A 19,094-nucleotide genomic window follows, 5' to 3' on the forward strand; every position below is an offset into this window, starting at 1 on the left:
ATTCCGTCAAAACATTTTTTTTCGATTCGTAAAGTGTTTAAACAAATTATCGTAGAATTCATAACGCAACTGTTAATATTTGTTGAAATCTGAAATGGGAATAATTAAATTTCTAATCCGAAACCCATTCTTGTAAGTCGATGTTTACACGGTTCTAATCCAAAACACACTTCCAAATGTAAATGTTACCGCAACGTTAAAATATTCTTGCTTCAAATTATTAGTGCAAATCTATTTTGAGTCGAATCTTTTTCTCAATGCAAAAGAGCGCGAAAATTATGCAGCATATACAACGTCGCGTCATTTGCAGAGAAAGCGTGCGTGTATTGAGCGTTTTAACAAGCACACAACACATCAGGAGATTGACGCATGTTCAGAGGCAATATTTCATCAAATCTATAAATAGTCACTTAAAACTTATTTGATACTATAGAAAAATGGCAAGGTTTATGTTAAAGAAATAATTGAGAGCTTTTATCGTAAATATTTACCAAAAAGTGATTAAGTGATTTATAAAAACGGAATAAACAGGATTATCGGGTAATAAATTGAAACTTGAAAAGTAGTAAGTATACAGTAATAGAGTCGGATTAAAAAGGGTTGGATTGGGGAATCATTCGAGACGGGATTTTACTATCTGTGTGGGAAAGTTTTAAAACAAAATAAAAATTTAAAAATTATATATATTTTTATATGACTGGAGGATTTTCTTGAAGAGTCATAGCGCACCAAATGACGTCTTTTGATGCTGTTTTTCTTTGAGTTATAACGCACCACAGAACATGAATAGACACATTAAATTATAAAAAAAATCAACGTTCGGAGGGGACACCCCTCCCGAATCACCCCTATAAGCCCCGAGGCGCCTGACAAAAATCCTGTGGAAAGCACTGGAGTGCATAAGAGAATGATTGAGTGCAATAATGATCAAATGTGTGAGTGCATGAGTGTGAGGATAATAGTGAATCATTGCATGTTCTGTGATTGTACATGTAGGTGTGAGAAATGTGAGTGCATGGAAAAAATATTGAGTACAAGTAATGAAGTTTATGATTGAATAAATGTATGATTTATTGAGGGTGTGAGTAATTTGAGTGCATGGAATACATATTGAGTGCAATTAAGTAAGTGAATGCTTGAATAAATGTATGATTCATTGAGGGTGTGAGTAATTTGACTGGATGTGTGAAATTTGAGTATGAGTAATGAAGTGTTACATAATGCTTAAATAAATGTATGAGTGATTGAAAGTGTGAGTGATTTTAGTGAATGGTGATACATTGAGTGCACAGGCAGTTAAGGGTATTACATGTATTGATTGTGCAAGTAATAGACAGCATGTGATTGTGATTACACTCGGAGAGCGAGAAGTTGAATGAAAGTTAATTATTACCTTATACATGTACTATAAATAATTCACAATATTTGATTATGATTAGGTTAGACTTTTTAAAATTCCTGCGCAAAAAGTGGAAATAATTCACAGAGGGTTGCAACAGTTCTTATAGTTTGTAGATTACCATAAAAAGACAGAAAATTGCCAAACGTATGACAAGGTGCCTAAAAGCCTGCTTCTTTGTATGTACTCAATGTTCATATCATTTGACCTCGCATTTTAGTAAACTTAAGTTCTTTCCAACTACCACCCAAAATCAGTACATGTGTTATAATCCTATCAAACCATTAATTTTCAAGCTTAACCATGCATATAATGCAATTGGTCAACATAGATATTTTATTCTTTATTTCCCTACTTTTCTGAAAAGTTTTGACAAGTAATTAATTGTGCTTACATTCAAGATTAACAATACAGCACTCTCAAAGTATATATTTTTATACTGAGTTAAGTCTCATCCTCACATGACAAAATATAACGCATGTTTTTATAAATCAGGACAAACAAGACATAATGTATCATGATCAAATATGTGAACCAATGGGTAAACTTTGAAAAATGAAGCACTTTAACGCAGGATATAGCTTATAAAGTATTGAGCGAAATGGATTGTAGATAAATTATGTTTTATACATGTAGCAAACATATATTAAAGTACTTTTCTTATAAATGTATTTGAAATAAGCCACATGTGTTCATTGTGTTGGACTTTGTTAGTGAAAATAAAGTTATTTTATATCAATAATTATATCAATTAATTTCCTTAATTGCCTTACATCACTTGAGTGGACAGAACTGTTTTCATATTTTAGAACACAATTCCCATGAAACCAACTTGTATATAAAGGAAATTAAAATATAGGAAAACGAAAATTAAACATTCTGGGAAACCTGGGCTAAATGTATGTGCATGTAGTTTTGTCCCACATAAGCATGTGCAGTTTGCACAGGCTAATCAGAAACCACACTTTCGGATTTTATGGAATTATTCCTTAAAAGAAAGTTTCTTCTGAATGAAAATCTTGTTTAGACAGAAATTGCATTCTTGATTAGCCTGTGAAAACAGCACAGGCTAATATGACTTTATCCCAGTTTTCCCACAGAAAGGCTACGGTAATTTTAAATTTGCTGACACAACACATGTTGTTCAATATTTAAGCCATCTGATATCACGCTTGATTGGTGACACAACACATGTTGTTCACTATTTAAGCCATCTGATATCTCACCTGATTCCTCTTCAGAGAAGCAAACCACCATCCAACTAGGTAACAACTATAAACCTGGGTAACTTGGTTTCAAGATCAATTATGACAAGATATACAAGTACATTTTATACTCAGGCAAAGTACATGTACATGTTTAAATAATGACATTTTATATGCTACATTTGTATAGTGAATACCTTTGTTTTCAGAATGCTTTCATTATTCTATAAGACTATATAAAATTGCCGATGTTTATTTTTTTCCACAATAAAGATTCTTCACAGTATAAGTTAAACGATCTGTTCACAGATTTGTTTACAGCCCTCAATGCAACAGGGGTTTTAAAGCACCCTCAGTTTTTAGATGGTCTCTTAGCTAAGATGGTTAGTAAAAAATTCAGGTCGATACGGCTTAGCTACTAGGAGCCCAATACCCGCTTACTACGCGTATCCGCGCGAGAAAGAGTTGTTTAATTTATGCAAGAGGTTTGAGTTCTCCAATTATATTCATTCACAAATGGAAACATGATATTAATATCGTGTTAAATGCAATAGTTTCAAATGGTGCTTTTATAGAAAAGAATCAATAAACAATGATCGTATTGTACGTCTCGTGGAGGAGATTGTTTATGAATGAATAAAATAGTCCACTTTCTGCAGCGTCTTCATGACTTAGTATTTTTGCTCAGTCCATTCATAATATGAGGCTATTGATAGATGCGCCTGTCGATAAACAAAGAAAAGTCAACGGGCGATAACAACGCAATAGGTTACGCTCACACATACACCTCAATGACGTAGTACAGGTCGTAAATTGAGGCTATTAATAGATTCGGGAAAAAGAGATTCGGGAAAAAGTTAACGCTTATTTATATTCTCAATTTATAAAACGTTGAACATAAGTTCTTTAACCTCGTTCATGCTACTACAGTGGGTATTTCTGGAAAACGTTCTTTGGTTCTCAACAGATAGCGGTGATCTTTTGTATTTACGAGTGCTAGCAACCCAATAGTAGAAGGTTAGTAGAAGGTTTAGCTTGTTTATATTCACAGTTCTCAATACATAGACAGTTGGATATGAGTTCATCAATTACTACAGGCATACTATAGGCAACCTCGAAAATGCTTTATAATCGCTATATTATATTAAATATATTTATACATGTAACAATTAATATCTTTTTAAAATGTAGTCGGCGTATACGCTGACTTTGAAATAAAGTTTGCAATTTACTTTTCTAAATAAATAAAAACAATTAAACAATTAAACTATTGTGTTGTGTTTTTCACTTGTAAGTTGCATATTCACCGCATGAAATGTGTGTTAAAATTGTCAAACCACACATTAGTGTGAGTAGATAAAAAAATATACTACGGGAGAGCACTTCATATGTGTCCTCATATGCCTTGTTATGAGTATCTTTCTTCACTATCAAAATATATCGTACGTTGATATTTGATTTAAACGCAGTTTTCTTTCGACACATTTAAATCACACATCAATAGCGCCGTCATGCCAAAATGGGTCTTATGCGTTGCGGCAAGCGTTTGATAAACCCAACATGAGCTTTTGGGCAGTCAGGCCATAGGCGATGCTGTTCACTATAAAATCACTCAATATGTTATGTTTCTCCTTACCAGAAGGAGAGATAGCTGAGTGGGCTATTTATATGATGGGCGCAAATGGAATAAGACCCATTTTCGCATGACGAGGGTCATTACAAATCTCATTGCGAATTGAAAATGCCACATTTAAGAACAATGCGTTTTGATACAGCTTAAAATTGATTTCAAAATAGCAAACTTGTTAATAATGGCAGCCTATCCACACATTAAGGAATGATTTCCAGACGTGCTGACCAAGTACGGCAAACATTGTGGTATGATAATTAAACGATTTTTTCTTATCCTGACACTATACATGTACTATTTCGCTAATGATTGTTTTCTCATCTTGGAGGCGAAAGTGAAATTCTGCGAGATGGATTGTAACACATAATTGTTACAGGGCCACAATTTGTGTCGTTTGAGCATACAGAGAGTAGGCCGGAATTCCTTACACTGAACAGTGCTACATCCTTTGAATTGAGCACATATGCAGTGGTGTAGCAAAAATTCAGAGGTTGTATCTTGAATCAGCTTATTAAATATTCGAAAATATTCATGCGTGTCTGTTGGCATTATGTAAAAGTCACTAAGATGAAAACTAAGTAAAACAGCTACGCCTAAAAGCGCATTAGTGCTCTATACCTATGTTTATGTCAGCGTTGTTGACACCGTGTGAACTGCTCGGGTAACAAGTAAAGCATAAACAGCAATGTTTATATACTTTTATTCCTCCATATACAAGATACGAAGATTATTGTATATTTTGAATTTGTATATGGTGTCAAAAATCAAAAGTTTTGTACACGGAACTTTCATTATGAAGTTATATTCTTGGTGAGATAGTTATTTGATATTAGAAAAAATATTCCTTTAATATGATGGTGACTGCAAATTTTCTTTATATTAAGTTCTCATCACCATTTTCATCATACTTTCTATGCTTTCAGAACTTCCAAAAAGCATGTTGTTTTTATTTTGTCCAAGTTATTTCTATAAAATAATAAGGATGATAAAAAGTGCACACAAAACTCGACCCGTTGCGCTATGACATACACTTTATAAAGTTGAATGGCGTGTGTTCATTTCAAACTTGCGATTGATTTTGAAAAATGAATTGCGTGTTAAATTATGCAATAGCGAACATCTTCAGTGCCTTCAGCGCTTTGATAAATCTGTGTATCGCATATCAATCAAGCATTGATTTTTTTTATCAGTGGAGAACACCTGCAGTGACCTTTAGCCTGAATGGATCTAATAATTATACTAGAAAAATACAAATAAGTTAATAACCTTGTAATAAACAAGAGTCCTTGTGATAAAATACTTATCATATGAATATTCAGATACTAAATCGCTATAAGAATAAGTAACTTACTCATCATCCGGATATCACAAACATTTGTTGACATCCATACTTTTTAGGGTAACAAATTAATGTATTGAGGCTGAAATAAACAGTAACCGTGAACTCTTTAACCCTAGATGTATCACGAAAGTATTGAGACTGCTATTGAAAGTAGCTTAATAATATAAGGCCACACAGTATGACAGCTGTGACCATTCTTGTATACAACATAATATTCATGCCAATTACTTGCAACAGCCAGAACACTTGAATGCTATTGATGCTAATTGAAGGCAACCAGGAAAAGTGTCAAACCATATTGTAAGGCACATTTTTTTCTGGTTTCTGATTCAATATTTCATTTCAATTCATCAAAGGCATGTTACAAAGGGACAATCACGTGAGTTGGCAATGTCCATGCCGAGACAGTTATTTTCGCCGTTTTATACCCTTCAGGGTTTTTTTTTACTAAGAAAGTGACGCTGATATTCGGCGTCTTCCCCTACCAGAATTTTCCCCCTATAAATGCGAATTCCCCACCATAAAAAATATCATTTTTCACCAAAATATAATATTTTCTCTCAAAGAAATGTTTATTTTTCCTTTGGGCATTCGACAATTATCCGATTTGCACCATGTACAACGATTTCGCTCTCTCTCTCCAGACGAACACAAAAAATCTGGGAATCCCATTTATTCTAAATATAGCTCTTAAATTACGTCATGTAAACTGGGCAACGAATCGTATTAATCATGTGACTATTTTACTGAATACTGGTCTTGCGAGAGAAGGGTGTTTCGTCAATTAATTACCGGAAACCAGTCGAATTTTCATCCGGGCTATATGCAAGCCAAGATATAAACGTGAAAACAGAAAAAAATGTCTCACAATTGGCGTTCTTACACAAACAAAATAAAATATTAGGACTGGGAAGATATTGAACGCATCGAGACATTTTTAAAGAAAGAATCATCGATAACCGTTATAACCCAGCAGGATTCTGAGGTAATCAACATCGAACATTGTAAAAGTGAAAGTAGACAATCGGCAGCTCCCGCTCCTTTCCCTTCCAATACTGTAGCAGATCAAGATCATCGCATTCATCATGAAATTGAAATCACAAAATTGACATCGCCCCCCGGCCCCAGTACAGAAATATAGTTAAAACATTTCCCATTATTAGATCTACACCTGCAACTTTATTAAGGACTTTGACTTTAATACGTGTTAAATGTGTTTAAGAACAAAAAGGACAGAGACAAGCCTCTTTTGATGAGTTATAGACATTGAAATGAACAGTTTTTATTTTTTCCCCTAATATGTCTCTTTCGCACTCTTTTTTTCCCCTTTCACCCAGCGTCCAGCGCCTTCCCCTTTCTATAAAAAAAAACCCCTGCCCTTTATTACTTTTATAACATGTAATTGTTCAAATACATGTACTGTTCACTTTCTAGCAATATCGGCAATAAAGTGAATAGCGTTTATATCGTATTAATTACATATTAATTAATTGACCTTTTAACAAGAGAGACAGCTATTGCATCCACCAAAATGAATTTTGTGGTTGGTTTATAGTGCACAATAAATGACGAAGAACAAATTAAGACATTAGGCATTCTGGACAACTTTAACCATTGACATTTATTAGTGACCTTGACCTTAGGAATTGAAGTATGGCGTCTCCTCATGGTAAACACATCAAAGTACATAATGAGTACATGTACATATCACTTATTTAAACATTATATGATGGATGATGAGGTTACAATGTACAACCATCTCCAAACTTTACCTTTGAGGAAAAAAGGGAGTGGAGAAAGGTTTTACTAGCAGGTCATCATCTTCTCAGCAAGGACAATTGTGGTAATTCAAATTGCAATATAAATGGTATAGATTCAAACCTGACAAGCTGAATTATGCCGTCTTTGGATTTGAACCTTTTAAAATGACCTTGACATCGACAATTCAAATCAGTAACTATAAAGCGCACATAAAGCTTTTCATCATTAATGTGGAAAATAGGCGTTCTTTTGAGATAGTGTTAAAACCATGCTGATTATGAATAATAAAAGCCTGATCGCTTAAAAAATGTTCTTCTTGCTTTTGAAAATCATATATAACTATTCCAAATATGTGAGTTTCGATGGCAAAGAAATGTGATGACATGTTTCAAAAATACTCAAAAATTGGTGAACAATAAGTTGCAATAAGATCACCTTTTTTTTGCCATATTGGGAAAAGTACCAGTACCAGCATACATGTAATTGGAAAAAATTAGTGAAAAAAAACCTGAAATTGGGATTATTAATGTCATGAAGTATTCAGATTGGAAAATTGATGTATTAAATTATTGCGAACAAATACACATGTACTTTATAATTAATAGCTAAGTGTTTCAAATTGTCAATATTATATTAACTTAGATTAATGCCATAGAACTGCATAGGGAAATCAAATAAATGTTGCAATTTATTTCTTTTTTTTTTAAACCTACATGTATAACTGGGATTTTTTCTGACAGCAATTGGGAAATATGTAGTTTTTTCCTCATTGGGAAAGTGCTGTTTTTCCGTTACATTGTAAAGAAGTAAAAACATCACTGAAGGTAGGGAGAGTGGTTGTTACATGCAGCAATTTGTCTTCTTATGGTGAACATTTGTGGTAATATATTTTTTGAAGGGACCTTTTCACAGATTTTGGCCTGTATTGAAGTGTGTCATTAAATGCTTTATATTTATAAATGTAAACATTGGAACTTCAAAAAGCTCTATAGTAAAAAACAAGAAAAATTAAAGAAAGAAAAAAAGAGATCCTCAACTGGGCTTGAACCACTGAATCCTGAAGTACAAGCATAACGCTTAGACCACTATGCCATTCGTGCTCATACAATCTGTTCAGTGATGTATTTTATACTTTAAATAAGCAATCCTCGTAGTGTCACAAAATATTAATTCTCTAAATTATTCAATTATTTTGCGCTGCAACGCTTTATAAATATCAGGTTTTTAAATCGTCAAAAGATTCCTATACTGGATATTTTAGAGCATGGTCAATTTACAGTATAACTGTTTCCTCACAATTATCATAACAACAAAGAAAATCTGAAACAATTTTTTTTCTATTAACTAAAATGTGACAAGGTCCAGTTAAATTGCATGCTGAATGCCAAGCTAACAGTCCGGACAAGCTCAATTAGCACTCATACACTCAGCACCAAGCTGCCTGCAAGCAGGCTTGACAATAAAGCAGTACATCCAATACACTTACTGTTTTCCTTTGATCAAGACCAATTAACCCTTTCCCACTTAGATACATGTATGTATTTTGACGCATTTGTAGTTCCTTAGTAAGTTGTATTTAATTGAAGACCGTTCTTAATAGATTCATGTTTTAAAGGCTTCATTTCCAACACTAAGATATTGATGAGCAGCAAACAGCATACATGTACATCTGAAGTGACATAGAAGTTATGAGCATTTTTGGAAACTTAAACGCAGATTTCGAAACTTAAACGCGGACCCTAAGTTCAATGCAATCCTCCTACATGTACATGTGTACATGTTTATTGTAGATTTAGTAATAATAAAGTTTCTTAAGACAATTGTATCATGCTATGTTTTTCTAAATTTTAGCCATTTAAGTTTGCATTGTGCTGTTACATCCAGATTTTCACTGGCTGTTTTCCCCATCCCTGTAAAGTGGCCTTGGACCGCTAATCTTATTAAAAAATGAGTCGCAAACATTTAAAAAATGTGAAAAAATGAGTTGCAAATTATTCAAAAATTGTGAACAAATGAGTCACAAGCTTTTTTAATTTGTGAAAACTGGAGTTGCAAACTTATTTAAATTGTGAAAATTTGAGTCTCGAACTTCTCAAATCTGTGAAAAATAGCCATCCTCTAAGAAGCAAAAATAGCAGTACGACACATGTGGAGAACAACAGATACTGGGATATTATTGATTTTAAATGACTTACTTCTAAAGAATAAATTTCGGCTCTATTCCCTTTTTTAAAGGTTTATATTTTTTCCTATGCAATAAATTTAAAAGTCCCCTATACCTGTTAATGCAAGCTTTATTTACTAAAGAAAAGAATGCATCAGTAAAAAAAAAATATTGAAAAAGTCAGAGACATTAATTTTGTGTGTATGTTCCAACTATTTTTATCAAATCTAGTTCGAGCACATCATAATAAAGAATATGTAGCCAACTGTTTGGTAAATGTTTCATAACAAAGTAGAAACATAAACATACAATAATGCTTATAAACAAATACCTAATTATATTATTTGTTGAAAGGGCCCTGCCCCTTTCCCAAAAATTTGAATAAACACAAAAGATATTGATAATTAGCATTGGCATATCCTCCAATACACTTTAAAATGTGAGTCGGTAAAATTAGCAGCGTTTTCATCCAAATTGAAAAATTTCATAATCATGCTTAAAACTTTATTCAACATGTACAACTAAAAAGTTGCATATTAATATCGAAGTGAGGAGGGATTTCCCTGCTGTTTCTGTTGAGTATCAACTGTCTAAACAGGGACTCTGAGCCTCAGGTTCAATAGGGAAACCTCCCTCTGACTGAACCAGGCTTGTGTCAGTAGACTTGATGGCAAAGAAATGTAATGACATGTTTCAAAACGTTTCTATAGACAAAATTTGACAACTATACACTGGAATAAATATTGGATACACAATCCCAAAGTTTAAGTCAGAATTTTATAAATACGCGAGTGATAATCCACTAAGTTAATTTGTTTGGCTGTTTTCATTTTACACCAAAATATGTAACATACTATGAAACGAGTAGTATTAAAGTATGGCTCCACAGCACTGAAGATGCGAACTATTGTGAATCAGTTATGCGTGAATAAGCCACTGTCACTATCAATGGCTATTTTTCATGGTATTGTGGCATTTTGTCAATGTTGCTATACATGTACTTACCACACTATTCAGTCCTTACAGTGTACTCCTCCACTAAAAAATCCTGGCCAGTTACTTAGGAGACTAATGTTGGCAACCAATGTAATCCTCATGGAAATTGTGCATTTCATTCTTTATATTGTCAAAACATTTGTTTTGACACGTAGAGCATTTTAACAACAAATAATTTATTAACAAGAGATGTGTTTGTCAGAAACAAAATGCCCCCTACTGCGCCGCTTCGAAGCCATATATTTGACAGTTGCCCTAAAGTATGACCTTGACCTTTCATCCATCAAAATGTGCAGCTCCATGAGATAACTATGCATGCCAAATATCAAATTGCTATCTTCAATATTGAAAAAGTTATGGGCAATGTTGAAGTTTTCGGACGGACAGACAGACTGACGGACAGTTCAACTGCTACAGTGTACATGTAACGATGTATATACCACCCTACCAGGGGCATAATTACCTGAAACTTTTAATTATTTGTTGCCTTTTCAAATGACGATAATTTTAGATGTTATCTGAAACAAACTTTTGAATTTTAATGTTTACGCAACGCTATCAAATTCTAGCTTCAAATCAACTGTGCACTTGTATTTTACATGAATTATTCATCCTTTGTCCCAATAAAAAGCGCCCAAAAAGTATGCTGCTAATGTAAAACGTCAAACTTCCACATGGAAATCTGGTGTCTTTTGATTTTAGTTTAAAATCTATGTGGCGTAGAGACAATTGATATCTTTTAATTTCCGTTGAAATTTCGTTGTTTGTCTTTACTAAATTATAATTCTCAAATGATTTTGAATAGTCATTTCTTCAAAAATAATTTCAAACAAGAGGGCCATGATGGCCCTGAATCGCTCACCTGACTCATTAAGATCAGATGAAAACCATGACCTCTATTGTCTACACAATGTTTTTCTATGATTTGACCTAGTGACCTAGTTCCTGACTCTAGATGACCCAAATACAATCCCAATCCAGATTTCATCAAGATAAACATTCTGACCACAGTTCATAAATATTGGATGAAAACTGTGACCTCTATTGTCAACACAAGGTTTTTCTATTTATTTGACCTAGATTTTTACCCCAGATGACCCAAATACAATCCCACCCAGATTTCATCAAGAATTCTGACCAAATTTCATAAAGGTTGGATAAAAACTGTGATCTCTAATGTCTACACAAGGTTTTTCTATTATTTGACCTAGTGACCTAGTTTTTGACCCCAGATGACCCAAATAAAATCCCAACCCAGATTTCATCAAGATAAACATTCTGACCAAATTTCATAAAGATTGGATGAAAACTGTGACCTCTATTGTCTACACCAGGTTTTTCTATTATTTGACCTAGTGACCTTGTTTTTGACCCCAGATGACCCAAATACAATCCCAACCGGATTTCATCAAGATAAACATTTTGACCAAATTTCATCAAGATTGGATGCAAACTGTGACCTCTACTGTCTACACAAACAAATTGTTGACGGACGGACGCACGGACACACGCAGGCACTCACAACGGACGCCGGACATCACACGATCACATAAGCTCACTGTGTCACTTCATGTAGTAATAGTAGTTGTAGTAGTAGTACTAGTAGTAGTAGTAGTAGTAGAAGTAGTAGTAGTAGTAGTAGTAGAAGTAGTAGTAGAAGTAGTAGTAGTAGTAGTAGTAGTAGTAGTAGTAGTAGTAGTAGTAGTAGTAGTAGTGGTAAAAGTAGTAGTAGTAGTGGCAGTAGTAGTAGAAGTAGTAATAGTAGACATGGTGGTGGTGGTGGTGGTGGTGGTGGTGGTAGTAGTACTAGTAGTAGTAGTACTAGTAGTAGTAGTAGTAGTAGTAGTAGTAGTAGTAGTAGTAGTAGTAGTAGTGGTAGTAGTAGTAGAAGTAGTAGTAGTAGTAGTAGTAGTAGAAGTAGTAGTAGTAGTAGTAGTAGTAGTAGTAGTAGTAGTAGTAGTAGTAGTAGTACTAGTAGTAGTAGCAGTAGCAGTAGCAGTAGCAGCATTACAAGACCAATACTTAAGAATGATCAAATGGGAAAAGGTAACATAGCACCAGCAGTAAATATGGGGCTCATTTACAGGTCAGATTTGGAATCTCTGCTGTAAAATGAGATTTTGAATGAATTAAAGGGAGGCAAATCTGTAATAAAAAGAACATGCATAAACCGTAGTTGTTTCCCTTGTTTCAACCATGCTAAATCCTTACAAGTTTGGAAAGAATTGGATGAAAAATTTGGACTTTATTGCATAAACACCATTTTCTCAATTCAAGGGGAGGTAATTCTGTACTTCATGGACCAATAATGCTCATTTTTTGTAGGGTTTGTGTCCTTATTGATATAAAGACACTGTGCAAATTTGGAAAGGATCAGACAAAAAATGTGGAAGATTTTTGAAAGTTTTCACAAAATAGGCAAAAACGAATAAACATGCAAAGTTCAACGAGCTCCTGCGGCCATGTTTTTTGACGAATCAAATTTCTTTGAACAACTTTTTCAGGGGAGCCCTCAAAGGTCATCCCTGTGAAATTTTTTGAAAATCTGATGAGCGGTTTCTGACAAGAAGATTTGTTAAGGTTATTACCATATATGGTCATGGCGGCCATCTTGGTTATGTGATCAAATTTTTTTTAACAATTCTTTTGTCCCATGACCTAGGGATGCTCCACATGAAATTTAGTTGAAATTGGCTCAATGGTTTAGTAGAAGAAGATGTTTACAAATTTGTATACGGACGGACGGACGGACGCTGGACGCTGAGTGATCACAATAGCTCACCTCGAGCTATCGCTCAGGTGAGCTAATCAATCATGCTGTAGCTTTATGGTTAGGGTCTTTGAGATGATTCATTACTGAAGCAGTTATTGAACTGTATACAGTACAGAGTAAGTGCTCCAGCTAGGTCTAAATGGAAGAGAAACGCACCCTGCCCTCCCGAAGCCCCGCCCGGCCCTTCTGATGCCCTGCCCTTTTATTATTTTTTTTTTAAAGACTGACTAGAAGTAATCATACCTGTGCACTATGCAGATGACTCCATAAGGTGAAATGTGGGGCATGCCTCTATATGACATCCAATTGGGGCAGAGGCCCAAAAAGAACATGTATAGAGCATGTTACATGATGAGTGCGCATCAAGCACTGTTTTTACTCAACCAATAGTCAATTAACTCTAAATTAAGCCGGGAGTCTAAGGCCGTAGCTTCCCAACAGGGATCAATGGCAAAAATATGCAAAATATTATAAACCAGACCTTCCTTACCACCGCATGTGTGTTCATCATTCTATAAAAAATTATTAAAGAACGCAGAAAATAAATTAAAATCGATGAACCATACTTTATCCAGGGGTGTCAAATGTCCCAAATTTTAAGTCCGGAAAATTTGTCCGGGAGGTCTGTGGGGATGGAGGTCCTCAACGGAGATAAAGGGCAGTGTCTCACCCCTCTCGAGCCCTCACTTATTGTACTATTTTATAATCTGTTTTAGTTGCAATTTGATAAATACTATGCCTAATATTATAAATCAGACAGTCCATATCATCGCATGTGTTTTCGTTATTCTATGTTTGTTTATTTAGGACGTCAAACATAAATTAAATCAGCGAACAATATTGTATCCGAAAATGACGATCCAAAATAATGTACGCATTTTGCACATGAAGTAAAATGTGCATATCGCTTGATTGCAGAACAAAGAAAACCATTTAGATTTACCTGGCAAATAAGTAATCAATATATAATTTGGCTAACACATTGCTTTAAAATATGATATTGAACTGCTTTACTTTTCTAATCAATCACTTAGAATATTTCAGGATGGCGAACATGTGCAATGTTTTGTTGACTTGTAAGATTTTCGGAGGGTAGCAACGACTTATCGTCATTTACTGTTAATTTCTGTGCCATCCGCTAGTTAATCAAAATTTACAATAAAATAACACTTTTGTCCTCAATTGATCGCCCTTTCAAACCAATCCCCACCCCCCACCCAGCGCCCTCACACTACTTTGGGGGAAGGGGTCCGCAGTCCTTAGGAGGGGGAATTTTCGCGGTGTTTCCCTTTTTGGGGGATTTTTTTACTTACTCTCTCATTATTACATTACATTACATTATTACATTTGTACATGTTTGCACTATATTCATTGCATTTTTCTAAATTTAGTATGTTTGAAAAGATTAAATTGAAATAGAATTGAGATATAATAATCATGAGACACATCTTCCAATAAAAATTAAAAAAAATAAAAAATTTAGGGGGAATTTTTCCCCACAAAAGGGGAAAAAAGTATACTTTTCATGTGGGGGACAGATTTAATAGATTGAGGGCACTGCCGCCCCCTCCCCCCCCCCCACAAAAAATCTAATCGGATTTACATTGATCTTCAAATCGACCCTGGTTGGCTGAAATCCAGATTTCCGGCATAATCGGGAAACAGAGATCAGGATATTTTTTTCTCTGATGGGATTACTGCCCAATATATATATAAAAAAATGGGCACTTACAAAGTTTAATGGGCACTTAGCAAAAATGAATGGGCACTTCTCAAGATTTATTTCAGGTAAAAATTACAGACAATAGGAAAATCAGCGTCAGTAAAATTGCTACCCCATCAAATTTATTTCCGAGTCTGTCAGAATGTGATGCAACTATATTGTTTAATATATTAATTACATTAACCAAACCCGATATTATAGTACAATTAGATTAAAATAGAAATACCTTGCAATCTGATAATTAGTAAAAATAATCCAATAAAACACTGCCATTATTTACGATATGTGTTTAGGAATTTTGTAAACACGGGCGTCCGCCATAGATAGGAACTGTACAGAAAGTTTGTAAATCGGAACTAATCGGTATATCTCGGAAAATCATTGATAAATGTATTCGTCGTTTCAATGCATTGGGCCTAGTAATTTCGGCAAATCGGAACCCAACTTGTGTAAAACACTTGCTCAATTAACCGTTAAACTCCACCTCCGTTCTCTGCAAAAGATTCGAAGGCCGAGCTATGCATTAAGGAACAAATACACGCTTTGTTCTGCATATTGATTGCTAGACAAAGAAAGCCAATTTTGTCGACGAGAAATTTGTCACTTTATTGCTTCAGACAGGAAGCGGCTTTCCTTTGATGACGTCACACTGTAAATTCACACAAGAGTGCAAATTTTCGGAAGACTTTAACTGACTTGTTGTTTACAATTCCAGTAAAAAAACTTGCTAACATTAAACTTTGGATTAAATTATCAAAATAAAGCTAAAGCGAAGTTGAAAAATATGATTTAATTAATTCGCGTCATTTCAAATAAGACGTTTTGCGCTGTAAATCAACAACTTCTCATGACAACAAGTCAACAACTTTAACAAGCATTACCGCGACAATGGGGGGATCAATCTACCTCGTTTTCTTCATGAACAATCTCGCAAGTTGAGTAAGAGCGAACAAATAATTTGTGAGAGAGTAGTTTATCTTATATAAGATTTATGCAACGGGGATCGCATTGCGTAATGGTGCGCATGGATTACAGAAATGATGCGCAGTTTTTCATTTTAATGGGAAAAGAACGCACTGCGCACCTTTATCCCAGTCTCTGGGGAAAATTGACACCCCTGATTATCTGAAAGCTACTGTCTGAAAACATAGCGAGATAAGTTGTTTGCACATGAAATGAAATATACATATCGTCTGACTGCAGAAAATGAAAACCAGTAACCTGTAACCTAACAAATATCCAATATATATATAACTTGGTTAACGTATTGTTTTACAATGTGCTATTGCAGTGCAGCTTTCTCCCTCTCTCTCTCTCTCTCTCTCTATACCACATTTATAAAGCGCCATTTTCATACTCGAGATGTGTGTTCAAAGGCGCTTTACAGTTTTTCCCTGATCACTGGGTCATAAGTCGTCCGTTAACATTTTGGCGCAGTATGCAGCCATGGCACATTGGCTTATTTCCCTCACAGGTACCCATTTATAAACCTGGGTAAAGAGGAGCAGTTGTGGGATAAATTTCTTGCTCAAGGAAATTCCAGTTGTCAGGACGGGATTAAAACCCGGGACCTCTCGATCCCTAAGCCAGCGTCTTACCATTAGACCACTGCTCCCACAATTACTTTGCTAATTAATAATTTAAAATCTCAAGATGGTTAGAATTGAAAGATTTTTGGAAAGACTTAAAAAGGTTGTGTCAGTTGCAGTTCATGCCCTTGCCAGCGGCTTACCAATAAAAAATAAATTACTTAAAGACTGGGCAAAATCTGTACCAAGCTCAAATTTCAGGAATGCAAAGGAAGCTATACAGTTAAGTCCGGTAATCTTGCGCGTCCGGTAATCTTGCGCACTTCGCATTTGCGAATCTTGTGGAATTTCACATTTTTAATAATTAACGGATTTAAAAGGTACGTATTTCATGCAAAATAAAATTCGATCATTACATTTAAACACCGGTTGCGTCATCCCTATACATCGTAAACACTGGCCCACTTACGAAAAATTCGAAATGAATCACAAATTCCCTGCAGTCTTTAGCGTTTTCATACTTTAAATTAAGATTTCATAAATTCAACGTGTAATTTAGCATTCCATTGCACAATATCCGATCAGTTATGGTATTTTTGGCCATGAAAATATATCGCATCAGACCGACATAGTCAATTATTTCCCGTAGTAATTATTTCCCGCCATTCTGTCAAACCAATTTGGTATGATATCCGCATGCGCAATGGCCTAGTTTTGATATTTTCTGTAAACTATGGAAGCATGATCGTGGTAAAATCAAACCCGTTATGCATAAACATTTTTTTTCACGCATACCTGTACCTTTTTATTAATTGTACACTATAACTAGTGACTATATTATTTGTTGATTTGTAGTGAACAAAAACTGCATTAGAAATCCACATTTAATTTCAATGGTTTTTTTTGTTGTCAATAATTGGACACCATATGTCTACAATTTTGCCTAAACGAGGTCATTACAGAAAGTGCGCAAAATTACCGGACACTGTGATAGTTTGAAAATGAGGTGAGTCATGTTTGTTTTGAAATCAAATCGGACAGTTCTTCACTGAATTAATCAGATATTTTTTATGTTATGTTGTCAATTTATAAAAGAACATGTTTTTAAACCAAGTGACCCTTAACTGCGCAAGATTACCGGACAGCATCGTAACAATATTTGTTCTTAAACAAGCGCGCACTCAAAACGAATTTGTCCCTCCTACTAATCTGAAAATTCACTATGATTTCGATATTCATGCACCTGGGAAATAGACCATAAAATGGCATGAGGAAAGCACTGCATTTATGTTTTGGCAATAACACTTTTTTAATGTCATAGGGTTACGTAGACAACAGAATGGGTATATATAAAATGACTCTGACGATTGAGTTCAAGAGTCATGACTTTTGAGATTTGAATCCTAGTGATTTTAAAAGTACTCTTGATACAAAATATGTTACTGAATCAAATCAGTTGAGTTTCTTTGATTTATGATTATCAATCAATCGCAAAGTTTAACCGTAAAACATCAAGAATCGACGTGTTGACGCATACCTAATCGGCGGATCTGATGAAAACTGATAATGGGCGGATCTGATGAAAACTGAAGAGAAATAGTTAGCATACTGGTCTCCACATGGAGTAAATCCTTTATTGAATTTAAATCAATAAAAACATCAGCAAAAACATTTGATGTGTTGTCTTCTTTTTTTGCAACGCGGTCCCCGATAAATATCTGTGTTGTAAAATATATAAAAAGTGGTTTACAGTCAACTCGTACCTAAGTCAACTCGCACGGTAGTCAACTCGCACGTTTTTTGGTCAACTCGCACGGAAGTTTATATATAAGCTTATAGACGAGTTAACGCGTGACGTCACACGCACCTGCAAAGTTTAGACTCCGCCCACTGGTTGGCAAAAAGAGTAGGAATTCATATAAGCGCATATAGAGAAGGTTGACGTAATCATCGTTTTTATTGATAATCATGAACTGTATCAAATATAATTTTACTATTTATGTCTGAATAAAACATAAGCATGCGTGGAAATTCATTTTTGAAACGATTATATTGTTGTTATTATTTGTTTTTACTAAAAACGAGCTCTGGAGTGGAACACTATCTACGAGCTCTGGGTGTGGTAACCACAAACATCTCTACTAAACGCATCTTCACGTCCATTTTAGATACAAAATGTCAGAGATGGAAATTCTTTTAGAATAAATTAAATTTAATGAAAGAACACAAATATCGATGAAAACAAACAACAAATAGATCGCTTTTTGTTCGCAACATATAGTAACTGATTTTAACCTTAATATATCTGTACAAACTTACCTTGTTACACAACAAATAAATTCATAAATCTAATTGTTTTATTTAATTGTGCACACCAATTTTGACACTTTTGTTTCAGCATTTCTAACCTGGTGTTTAATTGCACCGTTGTTCGTCACAAGCATATTATCTCGTTATGATCGGAGAATGCCCAGACAATTACACAGAAAACATGCCAGTGTCATAAACATAGGGACCTATACTTTAATTGGGTCCCTGCATAGACCACATGTGGCAGACTTTATGATACCCC

The 19,094-nt window shown here is 34.6% G+C and overlaps 1 protein-coding gene across 6 annotated transcripts in view; it reads right to left on the bottom strand.

Annotated features, from left to right (window-relative positions):
- LOC127881997 (polyamine-transporting ATPase 13A3-like) overlaps positions 1–18,228 on the bottom strand; it is a 563,467-nt gene extending 545,239 nt beyond the window's left edge. For all 6 annotated transcript variants that reach the window (XR_008050372.1, XR_008050371.1, XM_052430335.1 and 3 more), the window contains exon 1: positions 18,060–18,228. The gene's annotated coding sequence lies outside the window, so the exon portion shown is untranslated. The remainder of the gene's footprint in view (positions 1–18,059) is intronic.
- Between the last annotated feature and the right edge of the window lie 866 nt (positions 18,229–19,094).

This window comes from Dreissena polymorpha, chromosome 5 (assembly GCF_020536995.1).
Source record: "Dreissena polymorpha isolate Duluth1 chromosome 5, UMN_Dpol_1.0, whole genome shotgun sequence".
In the NCBI taxonomy this organism is placed as follows: Eukaryota; Metazoa; Mollusca; class Bivalvia; order Myida; family Dreissenidae; genus Dreissena; species Dreissena polymorpha.